Consider the following 23,276-nt stretch of genomic DNA (forward strand, 5'->3'; position numbering starts at 1 on the left):
GTAATCGACAGCTATTTCCCTCCCGAAAGAGAGCGCAAAGCTCATACGACCGATATATGGATAATGCTGTGACCTTACACGCACACACCACAACTCCCCACCCACGAGAATTAGAGTACCGACTCGCAGCGCAACGATACTGGAATTATTTCAGCCCTGGGCGGGATTCAAACCAGAACAGCCGTAGTGACTGCAGCGATCGCTACCACTGCGCCGTCGTGTGTGTATGTTGCTAGGGTGAGGACGAAGGGGATATTTAGAGGGGTTTCAAAGGGGGGGGGGTTTAGGGTTGTCTGGGCTGGGCAAGGGCGATTGTAACTGTAGTACCTACACAGTGAAGGAGCGTTCATGGAATTATGTGGATAGTTCCTCAATTATGTCCGATTGTAATTATGTGTGGGGTTCCAGCTAGTTATCATCTTTGCTATTCCACGAGTTGACGCATCTGCATGAAAAACTAATGTTCTTTCGGCATGCGGTCCTTCAATTTAGTGTCCTTGTGGGTGAGCGTGCGTGTACATGTTTGTGCCCCAGCGACGCTTGTTGATAAGGAAAGATATACGAGGCATGCTAATGTTATCTATTTTTAGATTACAGTCCGTCAATATGAAAACTGTCGCAATCACGAACTATCCTCTAATACCCAAGGTCCTGTTAGGTGAACCACAAGCACTAACAATCTCAGAAAATTTTCACGACTCGCCAATTCACTGATAACATCTCTACTCCCAAGTCTGTAGCAGACTACCTAATCACCATGCATGGTAGGCAGATATTTTTTTCAGCGACCAATCACAATCTTATCAGAAACGGACTTTTATTTGAACGCGCCTCTAACAATCGAGACTTTCGAATGCACCCCTCTCACCACCACCTGAACGACAGCGCCTGGCGTTCGCCCCCCCAACAAAATTAGAGCCATCTGGCAACCTCGCCAAGTTAAAACTCGGAACTATTTGCAGAGAATTCTGAAAACTATGTCATCAGGTCGAAAGAGATACGTTCATCAAATATCAGAAACAAACACCCTCAGTATAAAACACATTAGACTCAATCTCGTATGCGACTGATATACATGACCAGCGGTTGGATAAACGATTTAGTTATTTTCGTTGCCAGGTGTTATGATATCCTAGTGGAAATCCCTAAAATCATGGTGCAGGGCGCCAACACATGTCTAAAAATAACTGGATTTGCTATATATAAATACAAAAGCTTCGCAGCGTCCCCTCTCCGAGCGCATCCCATTGTTTACGTCGAAGAACACTTGCCGCTTGTTTTGTTCGTTCACCAAAACTTGTTTGGATCTCGTCCTCTCTCTGCCACCAGTCCCCTTTTAGCTGCTGTTGCTGTACGTCAGACACCGACAAGCACTGATGCCCTCGAACTTAGCTCTCTCCTTGATTGTCCCAGTTTCATTTGCATCAACAACCCTTCCTTAAAAGAGGCGAGGCGCCCAGACACGAATTTTCTATTAAACAAGGCGTCTAGCAAACAGGCATACATTTCATTCATCTATATTCTCCAGACGAAGACAACAGTATGCCTACAGAGAAACACCAGCAGTTCCCATGTACAACCTGCACATAAGCACGGGGCGCAATGACGTCACCCCCCTCCCTTGTTACATACGTCTTACGTGTCTTGCCCACTTTTCGTTCTGTTAGGCCACTCTCGCAATCACTACACACCTTAGCCACACTACCGTATCCCAACATTTGCTGGCAGAAGAGACACTACGAGGAAGGCCGCGGGTAGATAGAGGATGTAAAAGTGCAGTGGTGGACAGGAACTGGGATATGTCGGTGGTAGGATACGGGGGAGGGACGGGGAATGGGTTGTGCGCGCGTGGGACAAAAATGCGGGTATACAGGGTTGGGGAATGGCAAGAGGATTATGTGCAGGGAAAATTCGGGAACAGAAGTGGTAAAGAAAAACATGGGAACGGAGTGCAAGGAAGAAAAATTAATTGAAGTGTAAATGGAGCGAACTAATGGGGGAGATGCAACGATGAACCCATTAGTAAAAGGTTTGCGTGTGTGTGTGATAAAAAAAAAAATCCAATCGACCGAAAGCACAATCCCTTCAACATATTGTCCCGACACAGGGCAAGCGAATGCACGCAGTTGAACGACATGGGCACCAACCTGTTCAGGCCCCATTCATGCTAGCACCCACTTTCCTTTCAATACATACGGCCAGGCTTCAGCAGTTTTAAAGTATGTTTGCTAGCTCTTCTATTGTCACTGGGGTCATTACAGTGTCTGAGGTGGAGTCAGTCGTATTCAAACAAAAGATGGGTCGTAGAAAGGTGTGAAGAGAGAAAAATTGTGATCAGCGTTTTCCTTAATGGAGATTAGTTTCTAATAATAAAATAATGCTGCGTGACTGGTCCGTAGTGGTGTCACCGGTCTACAAACTGACAGCATAAAACATGTACAGTCAATACCCGACACAGAGCAGCCGAAATAAAATCTCGGAACCTACGCTATCGCATTGAAAAGGGTTGAAAAGTGTCACTTTCGTTCCATCGACTGTCGATACAACTGGAGGCAACTTGCGTCTCTCGCTGTGGATGCCTTATCGAGCGGTCTGTGTTCGTCCTGTCCCTCTGTGTGGCATTTGCCACCTCATGTCACTCCAAATAGTATCATGCTGGCATTTCGCATTCTGAATTAGTTCTGCTCTACATTTAGAACCTCTTTTCTTATATCATTTCAACAATAAACCAATCATCCAGGGGTATCCACAAAAATGAGGCGGGTGGGCAAGTCCGCATGCCCACACATTATATATATATATATATATGTGTGTGTGTGTGTGTGTGTGTTAGCCCTCACGACCTGTCCTCACCTCTTTGCCCACATTTGACCTCCGAGGCCTCCCAAGGAAATCACTCGCGGGGCCCCAGGATAACCAACCGGCGCTAGGGTCTGCCACATGACCATCACACAAAGCCTCCTTCAGGTAGCACACGTGCAATGCCAGCATCGGCCCGCCTTGGTTGCCCTGCAACTCTGCCGGTCACGTGACGCATAACACTGGATCCATTGAGGAACGCCTACTGTCTTCGTGAGTCACCGGCGCCAGAACGTTTTGCCTCAGACTTCCCTCGCCTTACACTTGATCTCACGGCAATTAGGAGCACGGGTCATGACCTGCCCGTATATATAAAGGATGAATACGAACAATGGTTTGCCTTGGAGCATACGTGAGCTTGGCTCCCTGCTTTTTGCTTCCTCACCACCTCTCCCCTACCTTTGCTCCCTAGCAAGCAGATCGCTGCAGACGAGACTTAAAACACAGTCGCCATCTTCCTCGCCGTCTCGTTCCCACCTCCAACCCCATTGGCGCCCTATATTCTACTGTTAAATAAAACCAACTATCTCCACCAGAGTTTGCCTTCAACCAGCCTAACTGGCTGCCCAACGTGGGGCAGACTACAAGCCTAACATCTGATGGCTCAACATAGGGCATAGACCTCCGGCCTAAAAATATATGTGCACAAGTTTCACAAAACATGTGAATACATAACTTTTGCTTAAAAAAAAAAAATTAATAATAATAATAATAATAATTAGTAATATGTATATATTACATCTTTAAGATGTGATAATATCACGAAAGCTCTATGATTCCAATTATTTTCTTTTTCCTTTGGTGTTTAGCATAAATAAATAAATAAATAAATAAATAAATAGATAAATATATATATATATATATGACAAATATAATTATAAACGGAAAAAAATACCGTAGGAAGTCTGGTCGAGGAGCGAACCGATCCCATTTCCTGTACCCGAGTAGATTCCTCCACTCGCCGGCGACGACGAACATCGTGATCTCACTTCTGTAGCCAGGATTCATTCAACTGTCGAATGCAGCTTCTCCCTACTGCCGCTCCATCGACTTCCTTCTCCCCGAAACGCCAGGGGATGTCAGACCAGATGTATTTATGGTACTTCACTGACGTTCAAAAGCGACAATTCTAAACAATACTGTGTTCCAGACAGAACCAAGCATGAAAGGATGGGACTAGCAACTGAAATAGCGAGAGTAAAAAATATACACGCGCTCACAAAATTCATCAAACACGCATGAAGCGCACCACCTTATAGCTGTACAAATAAACAGAATCCTGAACAATTGCCAATCTAAATACTGCGAGGATATAGTTATTCAGGAATAAATAACCTAAACAAGCACGGGGACCAGGTAGTGATGGCGTTGCTGATAATGTCTTGTGTTCAAACCGTGCGTCCGCATGATGCCGTCCCTTCTTTCCTTCCTTCCTTCACGTGACCACACATTCATGAACCTCAGAAGCACCATCCGGTCTTAGAGAAGCCCTGGCCACCCTGGCGAGACACGAGGCCGAGTCCTCTCTTCCCTTATCGGCGACGCCCTCAAGCGCCCCCGTCAGACACTAATGGTCGTTCCTCCTGATGCCATCGATTAGGTTTCCGCCTATTCATCATTTCACACTAACGCGGCAAGTGCCTCCCCTACCCCGCCCTTCCAATCCACTCCAAAGGTGCTGCACATCACCTCTTCTATTCTTCCTTTTCTAACCATCCATACATCCTCTTCTCTTCATCCCTTCCCCTTCTGCTCGCACTTAACACTCCCACCCCTTGCAGAAGAATTTACTGACCAATTCTTGTTCTTGCGAACACTAGTTCATTCCCTTCAAGAAGAACTGGACAGGTCTTTGGTTCCCCCCAAAAACAATCGAAGTCGTCGCGAGTTATTTAGCTTCTGACCAGAATCCCCGTTATGTCAAATACGACAAATTCTCTGTATACCTCAGGCTTCCCATTCCTTCCTGTTCCTTTTCCTCTTACCTTTCTTCCCTTCTTATTTTCCTTGCCAATCTCTTCCCTTCCCTCTTCTATCTTTTCGCGCCCGTTCCACCCCACGGTTCCCCTAACCCGAGGCGGGGCGAGAGCCCCTCGCCAGCCACTTGTTACACACCTGAACTTTGCGAAAATCCCTCACCAATCCCGAACCTGCTTATTAACGACCTCGACCGTGGCGCCCGGTGTAGCTCGAGAGCCTCAAGTTACGACTTTGCTCTGCTTGTAGCCTGAAATAGACTTCGAACGGGTACCAGTCGGTCGTGAAGCTTTCGGTCCAAGGGGCACCTCAAAGGAAGAACGTTAGAACGGTGCCAACACTGTTCTGAAGGTGTTGGCCCATTCAGTCTGGTTGTCACAGCAATAGATAACCCACTTCTTTGATTCTGGCCGATATCAAACACACACACACACACACACACAAACAAAAAAAAAACACATTTTCCTTTCCGTTCTGGCTACCGCCCGGCTATCTGACGAGGCACCTACCCTCGCCCCCACCACCTATGAGGGAACCACTCCGCAAGTTCTCCATCATTTCCTCATCTGGTTTGATTGATTTGATTTATGGAGTTTTTGGCTCGAAGGCCAAGCGCCGGAGCCGGTAGGCCATTCAGCGCATATTTATCTTTTAGTTTAAAAAATAAAATAAAAATAAAATTCAAGTAAAACAATTAAAACAATAGACATTCACGAACACACTTCAACAAAACACTCACAAGCATTCACACACACAATTTTAAATTTCATAAAATAAATTTATGTCTTTTAAAAACTTTAAAACGTTCTTCACACAAGCTTCCTCCCCTAAAATTTCTTTAAAAGATAAATCTGTTAAGAAATTTGCCCTGCGCTTATTAGAGAATGCAGGGCACTGAACTAAAATGTGTCTTATTGTCAAAACTACTTGGCAAGTAGGACATTGGGGGGCCAACCTTTCTGCCCCACTTGCCATTACAAATTTATGTGTAATGTAGGAATGGCCAATTCTCAGTCTTGTCAAGACAATGCTTGACCTTCTGTCCAAAGGAGGACACTTCCAAGGGTTCACTAAGGGATGAATTTCTTTTAATTTATAACTGTGAAACTCATTTCCTCATCTGGAACTATCACGCGCCATTCCCTGCAGCAGACAAAGGCGAACTGTAGAACGTACGCCACCCCTCAAGCACAACCTCTCCGTATTACCAAGTTTTTTGTTCCGCTTTTTCTTGTGTCCCATTCCAGTTCCTTCTTTCGGTTCTTAATCTCGTTCACCACAAGATTTTACCATCACACCCAACAAACGTAACTCATCCCGGTGTAAAAGATAAACGGACGAGACTTGGCCCTGTATTAAATTCGCCCAATCCATCATTTCAGCCGACATGGCAACTTAAATTTTCGCTCTTTCCCTTCAGTATTCATCTTTTCCCTTTCTTCCTTCCCCACGTCCCTTTTCCTTTGCAAACTTCAACCACTTCCGATCTCCACTCGCCACCCCCCTCCTCCACATCTCAACCTCTTCACTTCTCTCTCGTCTTCCCATTTTCTTCTTCTTGGACCAATTACGTCGTCCTACCTCCGGCACTGGCAGGAACTGTGCGGGGCGTGATAGAGGAAGGCTGAGAAGGGGAAGGTGAAGGTGAAGGAGAAGGGAGGCGAGGGGGTAGGGGCCTTCGCACCAAACTTCCTCAGTTTGTTTTAACCGCCGTCCCTCCACAAATCTCACCTCCCTCCCCTCCTCCAACCTATCCCTCTCGTTTCAATATTGAAACAAGACGAGGGCATCGAAATGTGGGCAGTCCCAGCTGTGCGTGGCCCCACCTCCTCCCGCCACCACCCAGCCCTCATATCAAACACTCGTTACAACTTGGCCAACTGCTTTACCGAGGCACATATATCATCACAATGAGGGTCAAACTAAATACCCCATCTATCTTCCACGTTTATCTCGCCACCAAAATAAACAATGACCGAAATCACAATGGCCCAACTATGAAATGAATATACTTCACCGGTCCATTATCTCGCTATATCAAATAGCAGCCGTTGTCTGAAACTTTCAAAAACATAGCAAGCCGATGCCGTCGTGTAAGGATATACGACTTTGTAGAACCTTAAATCTTCATATACATTTTCGATGAAAAACACACACGGAAATGTACAGGATCCACGAGGATAACTGATCTATTGTATTTTAGTAAGCATTACCATCAATCCATGCTCTAGCGCACATGGAAAATGGATATTTGTTACACGCACGCATACGGCGTAAGCTAATGTACAATTACAACTGTATTCCATTACCATGACAACCGTCACTGCACTCAAATCATCCTTGTTCAGTTTTCACCACTGCCACATCCACCTTTTCCTAAACCTTCACCATTTCCTTATTTCACTTCGTTATTTGCACTCTGTGGTCCATTCCCTCCTCCTTTTACCTCGATGTCACCTTTCCCAAATACTGAAGCCCTTCCGACCCTTTCGCAAAGTCCTCATCGTCGTAGTCTTGGATCGAGACGTCGTTGCATCCTCCTGCACGTATGTTGGTTTCCAGAATTTTCCGCTTTGAATTCTGGCCAAGTATTCCCCTCAAAAACTCCCCCTCCCCCGCCATCACTAAGCAACCCCCTCCGACGACTTCATTACCATCGAAATGACAAAAATTAAAGAGAAACTCCGTTTTTCCTATTCCAACATCCCTCTCACAAGGGCTAATCCAACAAGCAGGCACTCTCCAACCCTCCCTCCGATCCTTCCCAGCTTCCCTGTTCCATTATCCCCTTTCCGCCCTCGCCTTTCCATCAAAGATTGCCCCCCACCCCAAGCTCTATCTAGGGCGAAGTGATCCTTGGAGACTTTCCTTATAAAAACACCACACTTCGCCGCACCCTTCACCAGGATCAGCATATCCTGATTCTGGTTCCATTATCAGCTTCCTCTCACACTATGAGAAACCTTATCCAGAATAGACTAATACCGCCACGCGATTTTATTCAATATATAGCAAGGCTCTAGACAAAACTACGTCTTGGATAACCAAGCCCTTTCTGTACACCCAACTTCCTCTCCATAACAAAACCTGCCATCGGCCAGAACATATGCAAAAAGTCGCCATAATGGATGGGTTTCAAGCGCCTATCCCCACAACATACCTCCAACCTCCCCACCAGAGGAGTACTCCTCCCCAAACGCCATTCGAACTTCACCCTCGCTCCTCCGCAGTTGGCCACCCCAACTAATATCGAAGTCGCTGCCAGCTGGGTCAATAAAGGCGTCACATGGGTCCTTCGCCATCCCGTGTCGGCCACACAAAGGCGCCCCATGGTGTGGGAGGGCTGACCGCCTTACACACCAACAACCACCAACACTTACCATCTTCTTCATTTTCAGTCACTGAGGTAAATGCCGACAGGTTCTTCCTTATTCGGAAAGAGAGAGAAAAAAAAATTCTTGTAATATGATGTGCTCCAAATTTTGTCCTAAGCTCACCACATTCGTTCAATCTAGGGAGAGAAATTGGAACAACATTGCTAGGTTGTGGTAGGAATTTTCTATCATGTGCACCATAGTCCTTCAGGTTATGTGACATAACGTAGCTTCATCCGAACAAGAACTAACGCAGTCTTCCAACCTCCCTTCCTATTTCAACCCTAGAGTATAGATCAAGATGGCCACTCGTTCTCTGTCTTCCACTGTTCTTCAGGCTGTTCTGAGCTAAAGCCGCGTTGTAACAGTTAAAGTTGTTATGTCGTGGTGTGGTGTGGCGTGCTGGCTGCTGGGACGTCTTATCCCTAAGGCCTAATGTCTTCTTAAAGAGTTCACCAACTTTAATAATATCTAAGCACCGCACATTATTCACTCCCTCGTGGGCAACCACTCCCATTAAAAGTTTCCGAATTTGGTGACTCGTCCAACCCGACCTAACATTACAAAGCCTTCACTGCCTGAAGAAAAGCATTGTTCACTTAGGAAGCGTTGTACCAAAAAGTATTCCTTTATTCCCTCGAGTTAGTAGGCTTTCCCTCCCACCACCAAGCATACCTTTCCTCGTCTCCCCCGGCCACTGTAAGTCTATATCCACAGCAGCTCTATGCCAGACAAACTAGCCAGATCCTCATCTACAATGAACTTCCATTGTCCTCAGTCTCCTCTCTTGCCTAACCCAAGGTGGCCAAGGTATGAACAAGGGCCTACTCACAAAGGAAATAGACAAGAGTTCCCACCATAATGGGGAGCGCGTGCGACGTGGGGTCGAGGCGAAAACCGAGAACCAAGAAGTCGTCACGAGACTCTTGCAGGAAGACAATGAACAGCGAAGGTGGTGGGGAACTAAACATTCCTGGGTCTCTCGCCACCACTTAAGATACATTCCTCGTCTTTTGTCTGACGTTCTCCAACGTCTGACTCGATCTACCTGGGCTAGATCTATTTGATGCGTTGTAGTTCACCACAACTCTGCCTACTCCATCCTTATCCATAACCTTTACATACCCGCCTATCATTAACTTCTTATCTTGACCCCGCATCCGAATTCCCTCGCCCCGCCCATCCACTTCCCTTGATAAGCCCAACCAGAACTTTTCCGCCCCGGACACCGACTTATCCTCCTCCAAAGTACATCACTGGTAGACTCGGCACGAAGATTTTATCCAAAACCGCGGTGAATTGTAGAGTTTGCTTTAGGCAAACATAACACTCAAGGGGAAGGATTCTCACCTCGCCACCAACACCGAAACTGCCCGGGAAGATTTCAATGCTGCTAGCGCCACAGCCGCCACTCTCCAAGTGCGATTGCCCTATGGTTCGGCGACCACCAAGGAACCAAGGTCAAATTTTCGCTCGCAAGTCACCAAATAAGGGTATTTATTTACCCAACCCTCCACTCCACAGTATCCCACTGAACTTTAATTCTGGCTGTCACCATGCTACTTCGTTTCTCTAGATGGCAAGCCTTAAAAGCAGAGGTTTACGACCTAAACCATATAGGTTCGCCAATCCTATACCGGGAATCACCTGCCCTTTCGAATTCTGATGGTCGCCCATGCTGTTGTGTATCAATATAATTGTTGTTTTGTTTTGGTCTTAACAATATGCACTTCACTCAGTGACTATGCGACATCAAAATTTGCTTATAACCGTTGGCACCAGAAGAAATGGCCCCTCCTTCCCAAATAGGTTGCCGCACGCGGCGACCACCGCTCCTATTCCATAGCGGTGCGCTCATCAATAACCAAGACTTTCCTGTAGAAGGTCCACAATCTCGCTCGCAAGATACACCTTGTAGACTCACTGGCCATCCTTCCCACTCCCTAACTACTCTTCTCCACAAAGACTGTACGATACCCCTAATGAAGGGTTCCATCCCAGTGACTAAGCACCTCTCCTCCACCGTTAGCACTCCAGAAGTCTGTTCCTTCTTGTCCTTGCTGGAGTATGCAACGAGTCTCTGCGTTCAAGAAAAAGAGTTTTGTGCTCCTGCCGTCGTGGTTCAAAGGAAAGAGCTTATACTTGAGAACGCTTGGATGTAAGAGTGCGCGCGTGCTCGAGCGCGCGTTTTTGTACGCCGTCTACTGATGTATGCGAACACAGCATTGCATGGTGCGCATGCGAATTCGCTCATTGAATTGTGTACAAAATTTCTTTCGATGTTTATCTTTCCTCGTATATCTCCTACCCCCTGTGCGTCAGTATAACTGTCTATTTACGTTCTCTTCCGCTTCCTTCTTACGGTTGTTCAAACAATACCTACCTCTCCCCTCTCTCCTGCCCTTCCCCTAAAACCGGCAGCACTCGAAGTGGCTTGACTAATGAGACCCCCCCCCACACCGTTTTGAGCAGTTTCCTTCTCACCAGAACTGAACGATGACGCTGCCGTGATTCTCGATGTCTGGAAATCCACAACGAACCTGGAATAAGAGAAATAAATGGTTATTAAGCGTTTATAAGACATAACAGTAACAATATTAAAACTCATTTTTAACGTCACATACCCATAGACATCCTCTACGAGTCTACAGCGAAAGCTTTTAATAAACTGAAACAAGAATTAACCTTTTAACCAGACTCGCTTTGCATTGGCAGAACTAGGTTAAACTTAGACGGGCACGAAATCATGAAGCGAGAAAGTGCCGAAAAAGTTATCGGCGTGGAAAATTCTATAAAATCAACTTTGCCACCTTCCTCCTGACTGGATCTCTGTAAGCCTTTGTCGGTTCCGACCACGTGGCTCCAGAACCGAGAAGTCATAATACTTTCGCTACTCATAAAGGTGTTGCAGATCGTTAAGAGAGGAAAAAAAAAAAAAAAAAAATTATATATTATATATATATATATATATACATATATATATATATATATATATATATATATATATATATATATATATAAGCTAAAATTGTCATCAGGTACACAAGTGTGACATTCTGGTACAACACGCACCACATTAGTATCTTGCCGATCCCGAACGCGAAGTCACTGTTTAGGAGACCTCCGCGTATTCACGCCTCGCGTTACTCGAAGTTTTCGAAACCGAGTGGAAGACTGGACGCTCAAGTATCGGAAAATGGAAGATGACGGAGTAAGTATTCGGTGTCGAGAAATTCACAGGAACTGGGAAACTAGAAGACAAAGACATGAGCGGGGAAAGAGGAAAACAATGACGGGAAAGAAACGAGAGTGAGGCTAGGGGAACTAGCGTGGAAGTGGGAAGCGGAGGTGAGGTGAAGGGGTGATGTAGGCATCAAAATTAGTGGAGCGGAAAGAACACCACAAGTGATGAAAAAGGAATAAAAGTAGGATGAGGAAGAATAAGAAAAAAGAAAGTATGGAGGAACCGCAAGGTTTAGCAGCTACTAGCACGAGACGTCTTCAATCCTGTGCATGGTTTCATGGCGGCTTCGCTCCGAATTTAAACACCTCTTAACCTTTGTCCCGACTTACCAAGGGCGTTAAAGGGATTTTGACTCAACCGAGCAAGGGGGTGGGGTGTATGATAAGTGAAGCAAGCGTGGAGAAAAGGATACATACTATACGGAAGGAGGCGATAAGAAAATGTTCAAGGAAGGCCACATTTTAAAAGTGGAGTAGACGAGGGTAGGCGTGACCATTACGAAGGCGATATACTCTTAAAAGCAGTAGAGAAGAGGAGCAAGAAGAATTGTAGGTACAAGGAGAGGACAAAATCGGGGCGATGCATTGGAAGAAAGACTCGCGCCAGCAGCAGTCCCCCTCCCTCCTTACCCCCATTTCCTTTGGAAGACGGGAATGCAAACCGTCGAGAAAAGAAACACGAAGAATCTGGAAACACCGGATAAACAGAGGAAATGGCGGCGGTGGCAGCAGCAGCAGGAGTCGCCCCCGCCGCCGCCAAAGGAACTGGCGCGAGAACCGATCGAGATGGAAAGGGAGAGAAGGGAGAGAGAGAAAAAAAAAAGGTCGCAGCGACTAAGTGCATGAATTAGACGAGGGGATGGATGCAGGTCCTGGAGAGGACCGTGCTCCAAGAAATAGAAAGAGGGAGAGAGGGGAACTGCGGGTAGGGTATGTGTAAAGATTGTGGATACGGACTGAAGTGGAGAGGAGAGGCGTGGAGTGGAGAAGCGTGGAGTGGAGAAGCGTGGAGAGGAGAAGGGGTGAAGAGGAAATGGTGTGTAGAGAATAGGTGGAGAGGAGAGAATGGTTGGAGAAGGGTGAAAAATAGGAGACGAGATGGTTTGGAAGAGAGCAGAGGAGGAGAGAGGGTGGGGAAGCGAGCATAGGAGGAGAGACGAGAGGAAAGAAGAGAGCAGATAATAGGTGGGAGCAAAAGAGGGGCGAGCACAGACGCGAAAGAAACGAAGTGGAAATGCTTCCCAAGGCTGCCAAGAGAAAGGCGCGGGGGGGGGGGGCTCGTGAGAGAGGAGGGGAGGGAGATAGGGGGAAAAGGACAGTGTAGGGGCGCAGTGGACAGGGCGGGAACGGAGAGCTGGAACGGAACCCGAAGAGAAGAATCTGATTTATTATTAGTAAGCACTCCAACAGGGAGAGTTCGAACTGTGAAACTATAAACTATACGAGTTTTATTCTCAACACTCACGAAAATGCAGTCAGGACAAAGTACTGAGGTCGAGGAACTGGATGGGAAATATGGGAGTGGTAGGATGATGTACAGCGCCGAAAGAGGGTCCACAAGTACAATTCTGTTCCACTATTTGGACAAGTATTCGGTGTTGACTTTCAACATTGCCGTTCTCATTTGGGAAATTGCAGCATTCTAGATGAACGTTATACCCCACACTATCCATCACACACACATACCCGCGGATACAAGAACAAACTTCAATACACACCAACTACAAAGACTAGAACAACGACGCCCACTGGCAAACAAGCAAAACTAGAGCCAAACAAGAGGTTAATACATACAATCGGGCCGTTCATTGTACGAGGGCAGGAAATACCCCCCCACACACACACACCGGCTCCAACACCTCCACCCAACCCCAACTCAACTCCCTGTAAACAACGCCACCTCCATCCCCTGTGACAGCCTATCATCGAAGCCACGGCATCACGCTAAATCGACCTATGACGTCACGCTCAATTTGGCACTACGCCCACGCACTGTAAAATATACAACATGCGACCACCGTCACTTTACCTTGCCATACCTCATTACTATGGGAACATGGCGACAACCATAATAGAATTAAATAAAATCTGGTAAAGGAAGGAGTCACAGTGGTAGTAGTAGTGTAATGGTACAAAAATAAAATACCCAGGACCGGAGACCTGGTTCAGTTATGGCATCCTAACTCCTCCCCCCCCCACCAGTCTCACGCCTCCCTAGGAAGACAAACGTTAAAACACCCCCCCCCTCCCTCTTTTCTCCTTAAATCATCCAACCAAACTTCCCTCCAGGGATCCTTCTCTACGGAAGAAGGCTTACGTCTGCAGTGTGCGCTAGACTACTGTACTAAGTTTTATTAGTTCATTCTCAGAGTATTGAGTAGCAGTGATGTTCGGGGAAATCTCCGAAGCATTCCCAGCCTCCGGTTCACATATGCCGAAAAGGTACAAACCGCACGCGTGTACATAATCTTACATAGACAACACTTACGGACCAAGACCTCGTTAAGACCTCTTTACTATAGTAAAGATATGAAGTGTATAAAATAACTAGTACATGTGATCTTGTTCATACAAATTGGTAAGTTTGTGCACAATGGAAACTGTACCCACCCTCTCGCTTGTGCCACTGTTGCCACGTCTCTGCCAGTACGGTCTTCGCCTACACCACCGTCACCTAGGTAATCATTCCCCCTTTACGGGGGAACCAAGCAACCGCTCGAGCTCTTCATATCACCTGACGTCATATCGGATTCCTGACCTGACGTCAACTCTTTTTCCAATAATACTTTTACCCGACTAAAGGTGTCATGTCGAACTCACGTGTCCACTTGTAGGAGAAAACGAGATTTCACACTTTTCGCCACTTCGACGAGTCGAAGTCGTAGGAGCTTCTCACCACCACCCAGCCTACGCAACCACCCGTCTTCAAGCAAGAACACCGTAACTTTAACACCTGCTTCTAACACTAAGAACACCCTCGGACAGACTTCGTTGTTTCCACATCGACTCGCCTCTCAAGCCCATCAACACGTGTATATATTTAGTTCCTGTTTACGGTGAACTCGATACGGTGATTCCCTGGGTTTTTAATCTGGTTGACACCTGTGTGTATGTATTTACCTAGTTGTATTATACGGATAGGGAGCTATGCTCGTGGGACTCGTCTTTGTATCTTTCAGCATCAAGTTTATTCTTAAAATCGTGAATACTATTTGCACACACTTTTTTCATCTAAGTTATTCCATATACCCAGTATTCTGTGTGGGAAGCTATTCTTTTTCCTATCTCTTCTATAGTTGTCCTTTTTGAGTTTCTTTTCATGACTTCATGTGTGTGTGTGTGTGTGTGTGTGTGTGTGTGTGTGAGTGTGAGTGTGAGTGTGAGTGTGTGTGTGTGTGTGTGATGGGAGCATCATTGCAGCAAAGAGGTCGAGGCACCACAACCATATTTCTAAATCTTTCTTGCCCGCACCAGAGCCAAGGTAAAAATCTTCCAAATTTTCCCAAACAATAACGCCGGCAGCAAGCGCGGCAGACAGAGGGGGATTTATGGCGCAACCAAGAATTACGAGACGAAGATGAAAAGAAGAAAAAGGTCAAGAAATGGAGGGGGAGAGGAATAGAAACGGATAAGAGGCAAGAAATATGGACGCCCCACCAAAGCTGAAGGAGATGACAAAATTCAACCAAGTGAGGAAAAGAAGACAGATTGCCAATGCTGGGCGGGCGAGGAAAACTGGAGGAATACAAAATGGATAACTGGAGAAAAGTCGGAGAACGAAAATTTGTGGGAGGAGTGACTGGGGGAATGATGGTTATACCCATCCATTTAGAAACTTCAAAAAATGTCATTCACAAACATTTTTCACGCTTAAGGTATCATCATAGGTACCAGTAATAATAGTAATATTAGCAATAGGAGCAGTGATGGATGATACGTGCTCAGCTGTGCCATGTCAAGATTTGTCATGTCCCACGTCAGACCATGGGCTGGACAGATAATTACTAATTCCTATGAACCTGCCACACTAGATGGCGGAATATGACGCGACGGCTGAGAAAGGGGCAGGTAGTCCCGGATCCAAATACACACTTCGTGATTTGATCTTCTGACGATGCGGCACCGAACGTAGGCCACTTCCCTTCTGGAAGAAAACTGAACTCGTGAGGTGATGTACCCCACTGAGAGAACATGCTCTGCGACTCGAAGCGACATGGCTATCTTGCTTAGGGTGTGTCAAATGCCCAAGTGAAAAGACCTTTTCTTGTTCATATCTTGCACCCACGTCAGACGCAGGGGATGCTAGTTGGTCGAAGTAGGCCCTACTTCGACCAACCAGCATTCCCTGCTTAGTAGCATATGAAGTCGAGGCTGTTCCATGGGGTGACCTACGTTATTAATAACAATAGCAATGGCGATAATAAAAATAACACTAAAAAAACTCTGGCGCCTGCGTGCGCCGTGCTTCGACTGCGGCTGACTGAGCCACACCCGACGTGCCCTGCCGAGCAGGAGAAGTGCCATCTTCCTTCACCTTGCGGCTCCTGGCGGTCTGGGTTGTCCCAAGGGGAGCGCACTTGTCGCCGCGGTGGCTCGGGTCGTCTCTGGCTGGCTGACCCAAGGTTACGGGGAGGGGAGATTTATTTCTTCCTTCGGGATATATGTACGTGTGTGCGTGTGTGTGCGCGTGCGTGCGTGTGTGTAAATGTGTGTGTGTGTGTGTGTTTGGTTACTCTTCCTTTCTTGCCGAGCCAAGGGAAGGGCACTGAGATGACTAGAACAGAGAGGGATAGATAGGAGGAGAAGAAAGAGAATGTAGGAAAAAAAATGGGGAGAGACGAGTAGGCCTAAGAGTATGGCGAAGGTCCAGAATGGATGGGGAGAGCAGAGGTCTGGAGATCAATCGATCAATGGCGGAAGTAAGAAAGCACGAGATAAAGGCTAGGCCACTACCTCTTTCCCCTCGCCATCCTGGCATATACGTGGGGGGGAGGAGGGAAGGGAGGAGAGGTCAAGCACGCTAGGTCGCAGCTTAAGTAGAAATCTGCCAAGTATTTCAACATTTCCCCGACAGCTTTTGGAGTAACCACAAGACAGTTTTTACAAGACTGATCTTTAGACAAGTTTTCCTATACACCAGAATGAAGCGATATTGCATCTTGAAAATAACCGATTACAAGCCTTTATACTGTCACAAATTTTCGACAGTTAAAATTCTACAGACATCGAGACACTGACAAGTTGACGCGAATGGCAACAGGAAACACAGGAGTCTCAGTCCGAATTTATTCCCAATTTCAAAGTTAACTTTTTCAAAGGAATTTATTATGTACATGAAGCAGAGACTACATTCAAAAATCTTTCTGTACATTTTTTGTATTCCACACTACTGTAACACGAAATCGTAATAATAGATCGTGCTCTGCACAGGGATACTTCGTTTGGCAAACTGCTGTTACATTTCCTTTATCCCATTACCACTTACTCGACTTAAAACTAATCTTGCAACGGCTAACAACTACACAGTTTGGTCAGGGCTTGTCTTTTAAGGTGCGCATTTTTGTGCCCGCGCCACAACACGCCTAAATTCTAAACAAGCTCTAAAAAACGCTCATCTACGAAAAATTCGAAGTTCAAATTTCGCGCACCTCAATGACGTAGTTTACCACAGAATGAAGCCGAGCATCGTGGTATATTCATCAAGTAAGCCTGCCTCGTTCCAGGTCAACTGCATAAAAAGGCGGAAACAATTTAACATCTCCCACTTATTATGGAGACAGGTAAGTCTCCTGTAATATTCACATATTATAAAAAGGACAGCCGATTAGTATGTCGTGATTCAATTCCAACAGTATGAAAAAAGTGCTCGCCTAGCAGCTACGGAGAAAATTTAGGCCACTACTTTTATGCTCACCCGTTTTTTTTTTTTAGGACAAGGACTGTTTAGCACACCGTTAGTCCCACGACCCGCTCATACCCGTGGGACTAACACCAAGATCATATGGTTTAACGTCAAAAATTCCCCCTGTCGGTTGGCTAGGATGTTGCCCCATCACAGAGGACTTTGTGGCGTGGATTTTAATGAACCATGCCCTTGGTTCAATTTTGCCGGTGGCAGGGTTCGAACCGCCACCCTCTCGACCTTCGCCGCAAGTAACGACACCCTAACCCGCTCAGCCTGCGAGGTTCCAGTAAGACCTTGGAGGAAAAAAAAAATAATAATAAAAAAAATAAATAAAATAGGACGCTGGCATTTCCCCCACTCTTGACGTTTACCCACGAGTTTTCTAGGACTCACAAATTCCATTAAAATTCCAAGCAAATTTTCCTACAACTTCCATGTTTCCTTGTGGCCTGCGGGAGCCTTGAAAAGGGAGAAGGCTGCGAAGACGCGTTAGAGAAGGGCGTAGAAAAAAATGGAGAGAGAGAGAGAGAGAGAGAGAGAGAGAGAGAGGAGAGAGAGAGAGAGAAGAGAGAGAGAGAGAGAGAGAGAGAGAGAGAGAGAGAGAGAGAGAGAGAGAGAGAGAGAGAGAGAGAGAGAGAGAGAGAGAGAGAGAGAGAGAGAGAGAGAGAGAGAGAGAGAGAGAGAGAGAGAGAGAGAGAGAGAGAGAGAGAGAGTGAAGAAGTGGCGAAAAAAAGGGGAAGGAAAGTGATTTCTAACTTAATACACTGTCGAACGATCTCACTATGGCCCGGCCTCCGGCGCCGCCGCGCAGGTGCTTCCTCCGCAGCGAGACGACACCGCCGATACACCCGAAGGCGTCCCGTTCTCCTTAAAGAGGCGGAAGAATCCCCCATAAAGGCGTGAGACACGGCCCCAGCGGGCCTCCAGAGCACTCGCCTTTCACCTTCGGGGCCCAAGACCCTCGCCATGCATCACATCCGAGTTCGTAAAATTGTTTCGGTACGTTCTCCGGTGGATGCACTCCTGAGCGTGGGAGTTCGTAGGTGCGTACGCAAGAGAACCTCCATTATACACCTAATTCCGACAGACAACGCCGCAGCCTCTGCCACTACCTAAGACAAAGTGGCACTGCCTCCTGCAATAAAGGAGCAGTTGAAGATGACGAATCGGCGGATGTGCAAAGGCGGTTCAATGTTTCAATCCGAGATTGCGAATTGGGCTGTGGGTGGGGACAGGCCAACTGAGGTTGTGAGCAAGATGAGGTTGGAGACAGGGGTCAAGAAAAGTTAACCGGTAAAACACAAACTAATTTTATCCTGGTTAACTATTTCCTTAACTCCGAGATGTTTCGTTCTTCGAAGGTGTAGAGGCCATCTTGATTAGCACACCACGATGACACTTAGCAAGTGTTCGACCCACCAGATTTGTTCTACTTTGAGGACACTATCCACGAGGAATAGAACAACGAACAAGGAAAAAGACTGGTTAAAAAAAGGCACAAGGAGCAGTCAAGTCTAAGCAGAGCCTGTGAGGGCGAAGTCGAAAGGCATGGAAGAGGTTGAGAGGTTGGAGCAAGATTGTATTAATTTCGAACCCTGAGCACCTGAGAAGGTGGCACGGAAAGGAACGAAACGGCCCCAAGGCCCTGGATAACAAGGTAAGTGCTACCTGGTTCCAATGGAGCCCGTGGGGCACCTCGCCATCTCTGTCACTGTCGACCTCAGCAAGGACCCAAAGAAACCCCGAACTGCATCTCCATTAGCGAGGAAGCATAGTGTACTTGAAGAACCAGGCTAGTCTGGAAGCCAATGGTGGGCATGGATGAAAGATCCCCCCCCCCAAAAAAAAAGCTTAGATATCTTAAATCGCGAAATGCAACTTTACACTCGCTCTGAAAATGGTCAAGACGATACCTTGCGCAGAAATAAAGGTGGAGGACCCGAAGAGAAGGGTTGGAAAGAGGCGAAAGATATGAAAATGTAGAAATATGGAAGAGTGGAGGGAAATCAAGCATATGGAGGGCGACAAAAGGGTGGGGAAAGATAAAGAATTAATTAGAAGCGAGAAAGGGGACGTAGATGAGGGGAAGAGAAAGCGGAAGAGAGGGACGAGGGAGTTGAAGCAAAGTGAGGAACATGAGGAAGAGGAAAAGGAAGAAAAAGAAGACGAGGAAGGCAAAGTTGGCGATATGGGAGTGAAATGGAGGTCGTGATTATAGTGGGTCGAGATGGGCAATGGTGGAAGCCATTTCAAATCCTTCAACATATGGTGTCACTTTCCTTTCTTTCCGGCTGTCGTCAGGCTATTTCATTCACCTTCGTGAAATCCCTTCACTCGTTTACAGACATAAAACCGACTGGACGCCATAGCCCGAACGCCAAAGCAATTGAGGCAAGATGAATATTCCAACGAGCTAAGAACCTCACAACTCGACTACGGGGTAGTCGGATCAATCTTCACTATTAGCAAATAGTCTGTTTTCCTAGAGTTGACTTTGAACAAAATTTGCGACATTGTAGCCAAGGAGATAATTACTGTCGTAGCAGTGCTTTGTCGAGCACAATCTGCGTGCGGGGTTAGATGGCGTCCTCCACATCTCGCCCGTAACGCGGCGGTATCAGCGTTCGCGTCAGCAGTGCGGCTCCATAAGATAAATTGCCAGGACGTGACTGTGCCATACGACAGAAGGCTAGCGAGGCTACGGTTGTACGAGAGAACTGGAAGAAACCTGAATGTAGAGTGAAGCACCAGCAGCAATAATACGGTAGTAGGTAGTGGTAACATTGGTTGTGGTGGTTTTAGCTGAAGGGCAAGGAGTAACTCCTGACGAAGAGGACAAAGTGGAAACTTGTGTGGACGAGGACGACTTTGAACGAGGCTACGGAGAGGACATGGATATCTTCCCTACAGGGCAAGCCTCTTCGGGAGGGCTTACTTCTACCAGCACAGTTTTCCTCCTCCACATCTTCCATCGACCCCAGACTACTCTACGTCATCGACCCCCCTCGCTACCTTCTCCCAACAACATCGACCCTACGCATCCCTCTCCGCCTCCGCTTCCTCCTATCAAGACTTCTTGCTCCTTTTTCACTCCATCCTTAGCCCTTTGCTTGTTCTTACCCCGGACTTTCCTCTCTCTCTCTCCTATGCCCTTAGTCCATCCCGACTCTCCTCCCCTTTACCATTCCATTCACCCTCTTACAAATTTTTCATATTCATATTCCTCCTCCTCCAACTGGGGCAGTAACAACTACAATTGCTACTACCACCACCACCTGCTACTATTGCTGTTCGAACCCGAGTTAAGGTTCTTCTACCTCTTTACCTCTGTCAGCATGAAAATCCCACCCATATCAGCTCGGCTCGTCTCCCACAATTACTCTGCTCATTTCACATTTGTTCCTTATTATGCAAAGTTCCGATCCCTCTACCGTTACAATACTAATAACCTTCCACCCAGCTCCTAGTGAGTCTCCTGCTCCTTGCTCCATCTCCCCGAGACCCTGTACCTTCGAGTCCGATATCTCTTTTACTCTTCAACGTGCACCTGCAAAGCAACCCTCCAACTCCCCCTCCCACAACCGAACACCCATCATCACCCTCAACTTACTCATCCTCCTATAGACCCAAGAGAGGCACTAAGGGAGATAACTCGCATGGTTCCAATATTTTCCCACTTCCAGTATCCATTACGTATCTCAAGCATTTTCCTATATTCAACTTTTTTCTACACTTTTCCCCACAACACAGCAGTTTTATCTTTTCAAATGTTTTATATTTTTTCATTCCTATACGTTCTCTCAATGCCTTACCATCTATTCTCGTCTCAAAAATTAAGTTCTCTTCTCCCCACTCCCTTTCCCATACATCTTGTTTTTTCTATATCCTCCCTCCTCCCACTGTTCTCCAGCTCAAACTATTTCTCCATCCCACTTCTCTCGAGACTAAACAACTTTACCACGTTCTCTCTCGTTTAAGTTACTCGCCGCCGACCCTCTCACCCATAACTATTACTTACTTTTTTTTCTCCCTTATCCGCGATGATGACTTCTGCCCGCTCTGCTTTCTGTCCCCTTCCCCACCCCTTACATTTCCACTTTGAGCTCTCATCTTTCCTCGTCCTGTTCTCGTTTTCATTCCCATACGTCGCCCTTATTCCCTCTGCCTACCACCCTTTCATCTTCCTCCGTCGTTTACCCCTTTTGCCGCTTACCGACTATCGTACTTTAACAGTTCTGCCATCAATTACTTCCTGTCCAATCTAAGGTTTCTTGGTTGCTGGACTTGCCGTCGTTGAGATCACAAGTTCTCTCAATGTTCTTCCATAGACGCATGAAACTGAACCCCAACCGCAATGCACTCTCCGCCAGGAAGACGAAAATTACACAGGCACACAAAATTGCTTCATTCCGTACGTCTTCCTCTCATCTCCTGTCACTACTACACCTCCCGTACAATGTACTGCACTCCCCACACGACGCCTCTCCATCTCCCCTCGCAGTGCCAACTTTCGCATCTTCTTGATCTTTCCACAAGCTGGCGCATGCCCCTCATCCTATCCCCTCTCCTCTCCTTTCGTCAATAACCTTGCACCCCCAGCTCTTCCCCCTCTTACTCTACTTCCCTCTCCCGTTCCTTCTTGTTTCATTCGCAACCCAGAACACTTTCCATCTTCACCGTATCCATCTACTTCTACCCCACCTTTTCTGCCAATACTCAACATGCAAATTACTCACCCCTAGCCAGTGTTTGATGTTTTTCTTGCAAGCGACCCATTACCCCGACCTGACACTCCGAAGGACTGCACTGCGGGTCCCCTACAAATCACCCCCTCCCCTACTCTGCCACTTCCTCAACGCCTCTCGACCACGCCCCCGTCATGCAACAACCATCTTGTGCGCGCTAACATCATGCACACACTTATCACGTTACACCTCCCCATCCAGAACAATCTTCTTCCAGCATCCTCTTCTCTCCTCATCGTCACAGTCCTCTCCTGCCACAATAGTTCCTGAACAGCCTTTTTTAAATGCGCTACATCCTAGAAATCGATTAACCTCCTTCACATGGCCTCTGCGTTTGAGTCTCTTCCTCAAACTCTTCAGAGGGGGCGCCACAGGAATGAATAAAATGCCTAGGCGGTAGCCTGAACACGAGGAAAGTGCTACGCGGTAATGACTGGATTAAACAAAGTGCTTCCATGGGGATCTCCCACGGTGATTAATATAACAAGTTGTCTTTAGCCTATCTGCTAAGGAACTGGGAAGCTATTTCAACCCCAACAATGAAGACCCGACCGATGACCAGATCGTGGTCACACTAGCGTCTCCCTGCCTCAAGTATGCATCTGCCTACTTTGTGGGCCCAAAAAATTCAAATTTTTAAGCATATTTTAAAATGTTTCCTGGCAGCCGCCTGGCGATTTTACTCATCTAAACGATATCCCCAACCTCCAGCCGCCGCCGCATTATGGTGGATTAATCCGGCCAATAATTTCACTTCTACAATGATTATAACTTCAAACTATATCTTCACGTCAAACTATTCTGTTCGGTTTAACCTTTGGCTCCTAAAGAATTGTGTCTAACTTAAATCCCCTCACAATTTTTTGCGGCAATCTCCCCCCTCCCTCCAGCTCACCAGGAACCTCTGCACACTCTAGGGCTGAAACGAACCGAAGTAGGATTACTGATCTGCCGCAAAGGACTCCACCCCTCCACCCGCCACCCACGGGCCACATCAAAGAACCGTAACGATCTATCGCATCTCTCACATACTCACCGAGGATTTTCAGTGTAGCCCTGCGCCGGCGCGAGAGCGCGCTAATGTACGCACAGGCTTCGTTGCTCATCGTCGTCTGAGAGCAAATCGCATCAACGCCTTCCTCCCTCAACCCTCTGCGTCCACAGTCATTTGCC

The 23,276-nt window shown here is 46.9% G+C and overlaps 1 protein-coding gene across 13 annotated transcripts in view; it reads right to left on the reverse strand.

Annotated features, from left to right (window-relative positions):
* The window catches only part of LOC143031028 (fasciclin-2-like), a 737,926-nt gene that overhangs the window by 382,536 nt on the left and 332,114 nt on the right, over positions 1-23,276 (reverse strand). For 2 of the 13 annotated variants that reach the window (XM_076195602.1, XM_076194913.1), the window contains one exon: positions 10,695-10,750. The exons of the other annotated variants lie outside the window; for them this stretch is intronic. The gene's annotated coding sequence lies outside the window, so the exon portion shown is untranslated. The remainder of the gene's footprint in view (positions 1-10,694; positions 10,751-23,276) is intronic. 13 annotated transcript variants of the gene reach the window in all.

The sequence above is a fragment of the Oratosquilla oratoria genome, chromosome 1 (assembly GCF_046742065.1).
Source record: "Oratosquilla oratoria isolate Oo_2021 chromosome 1, ASM4674206v1, whole genome shotgun sequence".
NCBI classification, from domain to species: domain Eukaryota; kingdom Metazoa; phylum Arthropoda; class Malacostraca; order Stomatopoda; family Squillidae; genus Oratosquilla; species Oratosquilla oratoria.